This window comes from Aulonocara stuartgranti, assembly GCF_965226115.1.
Source record: "Aulonocara stuartgranti genome assembly, chromosome: 3".
Lineage (NCBI taxonomy): Eukaryota > Metazoa > Chordata > Actinopteri > Cichliformes > Cichlidae > Aulonocara > Aulonocara stuartgranti.
In genome coordinates, this window is record NC_138941.1 from 43091417 (window position 1) to 43102642 (window position 11226).

The window sequence follows — 11226 nt, forward strand, 5'->3', positions numbered from 1 at the left end:
GCTGCACATGCGCAGAGCCTGCTGCAGGCTGTCTGTTGAATTCACAACGGCACCAGAGCGCCCTCTACTGACTCAATAAGACCTCAGCATTGCCAATATATTTAACCTGCCACACAGAGCAGAGCTGCCAGCATTTCTTTCCTCAGAAGAACAGGGGGGTGGCTGTAGCTCAGGAGGAAGAGCAGGTCATCTACTGATCAGTTCGATCCTTGGCTCCTCCAGTGTGCATGCCAAGTATCCTTGGGTAAGATACTAACCTAAGTTGCTCTCTGGTGCATCTATGCATGCTATGAATGAGTGTGATGTTAGTAAGCACGGGGTCTTGCAAAAGATCTAGCAAAAGTTTTGCGAGTGCTCACAAAAGTTAATCTTAGGTCATCTTAATTTTCTTTTTCTCTTTTTGTCCCTTGCGGGGCTCCGTAAATTTGCAGCTTTCATCAACCACTGCTAATCAAGTGGATGGAAGAGGTTTGAAGAAAAAAAAAACTTTAACTTTATTTACCATGAGCCCACCCGCTGGTGGGCCCATGGTAAATAAAGTTAAGTGTCAGTGTGGATATACAGATATAGTTCCTTGTCCCATATTTCCCATGTCAGACTCTTAACACAGCTTCCAAGTAGAATCACAGGACTGTGTTTACAGCTGGTGGCCAATAGAGGCATTGATCCATTTAGAATTTATTGTATCTGTCATGGTCTCCCAGTCCACCTGGTCAATCAACACGTTGTTTCTCCTTACAAGTATAATGAACTCGATACTTTACTTTGTGTTTCTTTCCTGTACGCACTACTGCAATTTCACCAAAGAGGCAACCTGGCTGTCTTAAAGGTGATGAAAATTCATTCAGAACTAGTGACAATGATCATGTACCTTAATTATTAAAAAGTAATGGTACTAATATAAGTATCAGCGATACAGGCCCTGTATTTACTTGGTATCAGATTGATACCAAATCTTGTATTATTGAACACAACTAACAAATAGTGATGTTAAATTCATTATACTGTTATTATTTCAGCACCATGGACAGCACACAAGGTTTTCACTGCATGAGCTGTGCTCTCTAACACGTGACTGTTTGTAGTGGTGGACAAATTTAGCACACATATCAACAACAACCCCAATCACAGGGCCCAGTACAATACTTCAGTCAGCGGGGCGTGATTGTGGATGCCGTGTAGGTGCAACCGCCTTCCCTGCACGGCACTGCAAGCCACAACCCCCATAGTCCTGAGAAGGCCACATGTGAGATGAGCAGAGCTACATGGCTGCAGCACTGTCCTTCAGTACAGCAAAGCGATATGGTCGGAGCAGCAGGAGAATCTCACTCACTGGGTTAACTGCCAGTCAGCCACAGAGAGAACCCACTAGCCACATGAACCCACAAGACTGTGGGCAAGACACCAGAGGTGTTCTGACTTTCATCCATGTTTCTCACACAGCAGGCTGGTGTTCTTGGCTTCTTGGACTTATGAGATGCAGATACTCTCTAAGCACAATTTACCACACTGCTGGGTGTTATATACACTAGTGTATTCAGCTTTGCTGTAATGTTTCGATTCTGAGTCTCACCATGGTGCACTTTGCTGTTGTTTAAGGGGTTTTGATATTATGAAGATTAAAGGCACAACTTTACAAATCTTCATACACACACACACACAGAAGAAAGAGGGGAGTGATGATGTTTCAGAATAATAGTAATTGACAAATGGCTACATATGACATGTCTAGTGGTTCAGGTCACCCTTTAATATCCCCCACCCCCCTCCGGACAGACTGTGATGACTGCATGTGTGGAAAAGACTGTTTTTGGTTTATTTTTATCTGCTGAAAATCAGACACCACAAAATTTCTGTCTGGGCCTCCAAGAAAAGAGGAAATGCAGCCTGTGGTTTCAGCCTGAAGTCTAACGTTCATCTTTCAACACAGCACAGTGGAAATGTGCAGGTATGACAATGTGTGAAAACAGGTTAAAAGTAGCTTTATTGTGGTGATGACACATGCTGGACTAAAGAATAAATAAAGCATGTGGGCATCAAGAGAAACGGTGAAAAGCTTGTTTCTCACGCTCATGTCTTTAAGAGTCTCTGCATGGACGTGCTGTAAATGCTCATTTATCTCTGAAATAAATAAAATCATCCATCACTCGCTCTGTGAACAAAATCATATACAGACATGTTTTCTTCTTACTGCAACTTCCAAACATGTCAGTTCCTCACAGTATAACACAAAACTCCAAAGTATAATCACTGCTTTGTAACCAGCAGAGGAGCCAGTAAATCATCTATACTTACTGATACTAATGTGTCTGTTTGGCTGCTGTTACAGAAATGGTTCCTACACCTGTGATGATGACGTCAGTGTTTGACTCCAAACTGTCTGCTGTGGGGCTGTGCTATTTGACCAAAATCTCATATCCTGATATTAGACATTTATCATCCTGACGACGATATAAATCCCAAAAATCTAACATTTTCTGTAAATTCTATGAATCTCAGGCAACTCAACTTGCATGAAGTGTTTCCAGCTGGGCGTCCTTTACCTGGAATGAGTGTTTTAACCGATGCATGAAACTATACATTTTTAGACATAAATTGTAACGACCAATGTTTATTTTTTAGCACCTGACGGATCTTTTTTGCTTCTCATCCGTAAACTCTCTGCATACTTTTTCTACGTGAATCAATTTATTTTGAAAAGTCTTGAGCTTTATTGTGAAAGGTTCACGTGGAAAACAAACTGGCGGAGAGCGGAGCCACGCAATGGTTTTAACATCATTTTTGGTAACGACAACACTTAAAAACAGGCGCTTGTCTGTCCGTATATTAAATATAAGAGAAAGAGAGAACTTTAAGAAATGAATAAAGCCACTATAGTGGCCATTAAAACGATGAAAAAAATATTGCGTAATAGGAAACGATAGACGTTTTTATATCGTCATCCGATACATATCGTTATATTGAACAGCCCTATCCTGCTGGAATCTGCAGTATCACAGAGTCCCCAAGTTTTTAGGCTTTATTAGACGTCATATCTTGAAGCATTATAAACTCTTAAAATATTGATATGTACTGAAACACTCCACTTACTTCAAGGTATAAGCTACAAATAAGCGAAAAACAGGACGTTAAGTCTTAATGTATTTTTCCTTTCCCACAGAAAAGTGGAGGGATGGAGAAACACACATGCTGTTAAACAATATAAAACACTTGGATATCAACATGTTTGTGAGTGTGTGTAGATGATACTGCAACAAACCTTAATCATAACCTTTGTAAGAAAGTGTTTGACAGAATGAAGGATGGAGTTTGGCACTAGTCAGTGACAAAATACTTATGAGGCCCTGAAACGAGACCCAGGTTGTGGTTAAGCAAAGGGGCTGATCGATTGTCTGAAGCAGTTACAAGAGCACAAAGCTATTGACCTGACCTCATTCCACAGTCTATACCCAGGGGAAGCCACACCAAGTCTGTATGTTTTAATGAATGCTGAGCCTTTAAGACCAATTGTCTGTATGATCCAATTGGTCACCTATAACATCTCAAAGTTATAGCTGGCTTTAATCCTCAACCCGTTGATAGGCAGTCTAAACACCACATCCAGAACACCTTGGATTTTGTTGAGAGGGTACGAGGTGTTATTATGAAGGTAGATAACACAATGGACTTGTGTTCCAGTCACTGGAGCAGTGGAGGTAGTTTGTAAGAGATTACTGGATAACCCCAACCTCAGCAACAGGACCACTCTCAGCACCGACCAAGTGTGTTTGCTCTTGGTACCGTGTCTTCATTCCACCTACTTCACATACAAGGGTCAGTACTTTTATGTGAAGCATTATAAACAGCACTGTTTATAATGTTGGGAAACCTGCAGTCAGCTGAGACTGAAGGAGTCACTTGGATGAGTGAGAAAAGTTTTTCTCACTGAAAACTACATCCAGATGATCAGAATCAACTTTTTGAGAATGAAGGATGGAGGCTGTGTTTGTGTGCTCTACCTGTGATTGATACTACAGACTGTATATTGGCAATGGCCATTGCCATGTGTTTTGATCGAGTGAAAACTGAGGTACACTGTAGGCTCATATAGAGGAGACTAACAGAGTAGCCAGAGTAGCTGGAGAGAACCCAGACAGGTGGAGGGAGAACATGCAATCTCCACACAAAAAGCCCAGCTGGTGGATTCAAACCCACAAACTTCTTTCTGTGAGGTAACAGTACGAACCACTGTACCTCTGTGCCACCCATTTGTCTTATTGTTTAATATCTGTGTAGGTTCTCAGTCATCCAGGTCATGGTTGTCTAAGGAGTTTGGAAAGAAAGTCACTAAACTTCCTTAAGTTTCTTGAAGACGTCTCACCTCTCATCTAAGAGGCTTCTTCACTTCTAAAAGCAAAGGGTGGAGAGTCCCGAGTGTTTAACCTTAGTGGGAGATTGTCCCTTAAGAGGGTTATACACCCATTTTTAATCATGTGTGTCAGGTGTGAAAAAAGATGTGCGTCATTATGGACCTAAACGTTTTTGGACTAACTCACTGTATGTTTGTCTGCTCAGACGAGTGGAAAATCCGAGCTGAGGGGGCATTCAATGAAAAAACATCCGACATCTGGGAACTCAGAATTTACATTTTTTATTACTTATTCAGAGATTACCACTGGAGATTTTGGGTGAGATCAGGGTGAGAGCTTGCCTCACCCTATCATGTGACATATTATGGTCAACTGAGGAAAGAAGGTAGGTGACTGACAGCCTCTGAGAATAAAACATAATTATGAGCTGGTAAATATGTCACCTGACCTGAAACAACAGAAGGTAAGAAGCAAACACAAGAAGCAAGCCTGCATGTTTGCAGTGGACAGGAAATGTGAACACGTCACACAACTGCTGTGGTCAAAGCTACAGGAGCTGTTTGAGGTTTGTATAAAAGGAAAGGAAGCACAGAGAGGCCACAGTCAGAAGAAACACTCTGCTCTTATCTGTATTAAATGCAGCTTCTCTTTTTATTATTGATGTAAAGTCAAAGTGTTTGAGATCAGCTGAGGATCAGAGTGCAGCAGGGCTGGATGTGAGGATGGGGCACTCTTTGCTCTGCATGACGGGGTTATTGTGTAAGTACATTTGTGACATTGTTTGAATGGCACTGATTAATGAAAGTGTTTCTCATGTGTGAGAATTAGAGTGTATCACTGGTTTGAAGTGTTTATGTGAGAGTTTGAACAAAGCATATTTGTGATGTTTATGATAGTTACAGACAAATGTTGGCTGGTTCCTTGGTTCAGTTTAGTCTGGAGTATCATGTTGGATACATCGCTGCTTGTTGCACTTGACTCACTGTTGTGTACAAGTTCATATATTCATATTGTTTTACAAATATATACAATTTTATAGGGTACTAAAAATGTTATAATATTTTTTTATGTTTCAAACTTGTTACTAAATTAATACAAATACTAAATGTGCACAGAAATATTTTGATGAGCAGTAACTGCGTCATGTGAAAATGAATCTTTAAAAATACTTTTGTTCATTTTGACTTTGATTTTCTGTCAGTTTGATCCTGATGATGTTTAATCTTTACTTTAGTGCTCGATACTCTCTTCTACATTAATGCTGAAGGTGAGAAATGTTTCTTATTCTTTTCTTCACATTTATAAAATATGTATAATTTTGCTCCGATATTTCATATTTCATTCACCATTTGAAATCACATCCTGTCTCTCTGTTTGTGCATCGTTTTATTTAAGGCACAAAATCAGTATATTAACAATGAAGTAAGTCAGATACTGTAATCACAATTTTCCTGGTTGCGATTTTGAATCAATAACAACATCATCATCAACAACAACAACAACAACAACAACAACAACAACAATAACAATAACGATAACGATACTAAAAAGTTAGAGGTTTAGGATTTTGCTGAAGAGGTGAGTTTCGAGAAGTTTTTTAAGGATTCCAGTTACAGGGAATTACAGATCTCATATGGAAGAGAGTTCCCAAAGGTGGGGGGCGCTGCACTGAAGACTCTGTCCCAAAGGCATTGAGGTTTATGTGAAGGACAGAAAGCAGACTCTTGGCTTAGGACCATAGCATCAAGGGGTCCGTTCTTCGTACTTCGCTTACTACATCCAAGACCAAATCATCGCGCTAACTTTGAGCTCGCTAATCCGGTTCCCCGAACACACCTGCTGTTGACGATTAGTACAGCTGGATGAAGTAATGTGAGATCACTGGGTGGCTTAACAGGGGCTACGCATCGATAGTAGAAACATTGATCGGCAACCCTCTGATTGGTCGGCGAAAATGTCAAAAGGAGCGCGCTCGGTATTTTTCGGCAGCAGAGCAAGAACCCTTGAGTGAGGGATTTCAGGAGTTTCAGAGTTTAATCAGAACGCAAGGGAACACTGCAAAGGCTGCAAAAGCAAGGAGAGAGGGCTGGCAGAAAGTTGCTGACAAATTAAACTCGTAAGTAATTTAATAATAACAATAATAATGGAGTGGATTGATATAGCGCTTTTCAAGGCACCCAAAGCACTTTACAATGCCACTATTCATTCACTCTCACATTGACACACTGGTGGAAGCAGCTACGGTTGTAGCCACAGCTGCCCTGGGACAGACTGACAGAAGCCAGGCTGCCATATTGCGCCATCGGCCCCTCTGGCCAACACCAGTAGGCGGTAGGGTAAATTTATTATATTATATTACATTATATCATATTATATTATATTACATTATGTCCTCTTTCACATTAGAGCCACAACAGGACCCACTAGAACATGGGAACAAGTAAAAGTGAAATATAAGAATATTCTACAGATTGGTAATATTTATCACAAAAAAAGACAGGTGGTGGTCCTGCACCCCCTCGTCAACAAGTTGGTTAAGTAAATAATACCCTCACGGGAAAATCGATATCTCTCAATGAGCACACTGTCGGGCTGAGCTAAAGGATCCTGTCTATCCCGCAATATACGCTGAATTCTGAGGACTCTCCTTATCAATCTTGCACCTTCCGCAATGGGTTGTTCGCGTAAACGGACAGGACATGGCTGCGACAGACTTCCCAAATCCACCTTTGCTTTTATAGCCGTGGTCTCTCATCTTGATTACATGAAGTAATTTACAATTACTACTCTGAAATATGAATTACATCTGAAATAATCAAATACATGAAATAGATTGATTAATAGTAAATTTCCCTTTTTTTAGGAAATGACCTGTATGTATCTGTATGGAATCAATAAAAGGATCAAGTGCTGCATTATCTTTAGTTACATTGATGTTATTTATTTATGGTAAAACAGTGGTAAAATATCGCTGTTGCTTTCGTATAAATGAAGCGGACATACCTGAGTGGCCGCGATCTAATCTTGTTTACATAAAGTAAACCTGCTCCCGAGCAGGTTTACGCTCACGGATCTGTTGCTATGACAGCAAGTCCCGGATGAGCTTCGGAGAACCGAACGATCCAAGATCACGCGAAATCGTCAACAATCAAATCCAGCTAACTTACTTAGCGAGGTACGAAGAACGGACCCCAAGACTGTGTAGTTGCAGCAGGTCAGAGATACTAAGGTGCCAGGGCATTGAGGGATTTGTAAGTAAGCACAGAACCTTGGGGCACACAGTGGTTAACTGGAGCAGAGGTGGAGCTGAAGTCTCCCATGGTGACAAAGACAAACTGTGTTCTGTTGGAGAGGTTTGACTGAAAGCAAGAGAGCACGGTACCAGTGAGAAGACGATGATTGATTACGCAGGAAGGAAGGATGGTGTGAGGGCTGCAGAGAGGTCCAGGAGGATGAGGATAAGAACAGTCTCAGTGCTGTGTCGTGTTCTGAAGCCAGATTGGAAGAGTTCATAGAGCTCATGGTATGACATGTGTTGATGTGGTGGCCACTGCTCTTTCCAAGGATACACAGGCATGGGTACACCTGCACAGGAACACAACAGGGTCAGTCATAGAATAAAGTGATGTAATCATCATTCAAGAAACTGCTGAGTTTATAAATTCAGAAGAAAAAGATTCTCCAAACAGACGAGGAGATTGATTTAGAAACCAGCGTTTATAACAGCTGTAAATGTGCACAGTTCACTGAATGATGTAAGCTCAGTAAATCTTCTTGATTCTATCTTCAGTTCATGCGTAGACACATTTGTGTATTTGAGGATGACTTTACTTGTTTCAAGAATTTTACATTTGAATATCTGCAGCCACTTCTCGTGTTATTTGTGCTCCTTTCCCTGATACAGAAAATATTCAATCATGTGTTTCAGCTGTGAAGTGTTCAAGGATAAGACATAAAAGGCAACTACAGGGGATTATCATGTTTAAACTACAGGCAAGTGTCTCGATTAGCTGAGACACTGTTAAGTAACTGAATCGTCATAATATTAATAAATGAGTATGTTTAAAAAGTCCTCAAGAACTCATGAAAACTGTGGTCATAAATGTAAAGATGAAAATGCAAAAATAACAGCTCAACATTAATAAAATAAAACTTCCTGTTTCAATTTAAAAATGGACAGCTCACACGGACAAATAACAAACTCTGACTTTGTGTGTTTATGTGTTGATCTCAGCCTCACAGATCTGTGCAGTCACTCTGTTGTTTTATTCAGAATATTTATATGGTTTCATTTGTTTGATGAAAACACATCTTATTATTTTCAAGTCCAAATGTCACCAGGATGCAGTAAATCTTTTGACTCTTAACAGCAGCAATAAAAATCAGGACATCTTCAAAATGGCTTTATGCTTCCATCAATCTCTAACTTGATGTTTCTATGTGAACAGTTCCCATTAAGCCCACCGTGATCCTCGAGCCACCCTTGACTCAGATATACAGCAGTGAGACAGTCACTGTCAGATGTGAGATTCAGGAAAGTGATGGAAGCCATTCGATGTTTATAATGTCATCAGCCAAGTTAGAACCACCGTCAACATCTGAATACAGAATCAGCAGAGCTACAGAGTCTCACAGTGGAGAATACAGATGCTGCACTTTTACATTGTGCGGTGACATCATCACACTGACTGTATCATGTAAGTTGGACACATTTCATTTGGTAATATTGTTCTCTGTTTTATCTGTTTTATCTTAGTAGCAAAATCAGTGAGAAACAGTTTTAAATGTGGTGATAAAAAAAACACAATAATCGCCAGAGTGAAAAAAAACTTTGTAACATAAATATTAAACTCAGATGTGATGATCTCAGTTTCTTCCATATGTGCATGTGTGTGGTTTTCACCACTGCAGCTCTGAATTATGACACAATTACTTTATTTATTTGTTTTTAATTTTTATTTTAAGTTGATCAAACATGATCAATAAATACAGAATGAGCAGAGCTGCTGCCTGAAAATACAGATGCTGAAAAAAGAAAAGGCTGATCATCAACAGAGAAGAGTTCTGTTATCACATCACAGCCCTGGTTGGGGTCGGGGATAGCATACAGTATGAATAACATCTGTGTAAATTATGACTGATAAATGCTGCTGACTGTGCACTGGTTATGTATCTTTATGCATATATATTTATGTGATCATGATCCTTAAAACAAACATTTAAATAAAAAACAGATTAACAAAAAATCTGAAAATAAGAGCGACCACAATCAACTGGCCTCAGATCAGCTAACAGTGTATAGTTCGCCTGTTTCTGCATTTAGGAGTACAGTTTGATGGCAGAGCATAAAATCAGTCTCACCTGATTCTTGATTCACTCTGATAAAGTTTTCATCATGTTATATACATCCAGCGTTAGCTCCTGGCTCTCTAGCTGGCTAACAGTTAGCTGAGATACCTGTGCTGTCCTCATGTGTGCTGCTGCCAGTTGTTGATTCTCATCAAATTTGCTTTGAAGACACTTTTTTGTTCTTGTGCTGTTGGTGCCTGTTTGCATCAAGTGTGATGATCACACTGAGATCAGGGACCGACCTACCTGAGAAACCTGAGATCTATTATTGAATTCCATCCATCTTCTCAACCCATCATCCAGGGTCGTGACCTATTAAGCACTTACTGAATTAAAAAAATACATAAATTGTAAATTAATAAAAATAAATTGGATTTTTTTAAATTACTATTGAGTTTTTATGTTGATCTTTATTTGTTATATAACAAAGTTTTTCCTGAAGCAACTGACGGTCTGATGTTTGTCTTTCCTGTAACTTCAACAGCAAGTAAACCCAGAGCCACACTGACAGCACAAAGTTCAGTCATACCAGCAGGGGGCAGTGTGACACTGAGCTGCTCTGTGGAGGGCTCTGCTGGCTGGAAGTTTGACTGGTTCAGACGTGATTCACAGTTTTCTGGAGCTCAGAAAATAGGAGCTGGAACATCAGAGCACACGATCAGTATTTCAGAAGGAGGCATCTATTACTGCAGAGGAGGGAGAGGAGATCCAGTTTTCTCCACAGAGGACAGTGCTGCAGTTACAATTCAGAAACAATGTGAGGGAGAAATTTTGCTGTGAAATAAAACGAAACATCATGATTAAACTGAAGTAACAATTGATTTATGATTTTTTTCAGTTTAATATTTGTGTTTATTTGTTTGTTGAACAGTTTTGGCTGCTGTGAAACTGCAGCACAGCTGGTCTCAGATATTCACTGGTGAGACAATCACTCTCAGATGTGAGATTCAGGGAGGTGAAGGAAAGGTGTGGAAATATGAATGGACAGCACCCAACACAAACAGCCCTCCAACATCCAGTGAATACAGGATCAGCAGAGTTTCAGTGTCCCACAGTGGAGACTACAGATGTCGGGGTAGCAGTGACTATCTCTTAACAGGATGGAGTGATGCCTTCACACTGACAGTTTCATGTGAGACACCATGGAGGCTCTTAAAATATCAGCAGTTTAAAGAGGAATGTACAGAGATGACAGTTTGATAAGAGAATGATAAATCAGTGAAATCTTTAGTTTGTTAAACAGTCTAATGTGTCACATGCAGGGAAACTATTTTTTTAATTACTCTGTTAATGTTTAAAGTGTGATTAGTGCTGTAAGAAATGTATTCTTTATGATGATTTTTTTTTTTTAATGGTTTTGTTTCTTCAACAGCAAGTAAACCCAGAGCCACACTGACAGCACAAAGTTCAGTCATACCAGCAGGGGGCAGTGTGACACTGAGCTGCTCTGTGGAGGGCTCTGCTGGCTGGAAGTTTGACTGGTTCAGACGTGATTCAGTCTCTTCTAAAGCTCAGCTCATGAGAGGAA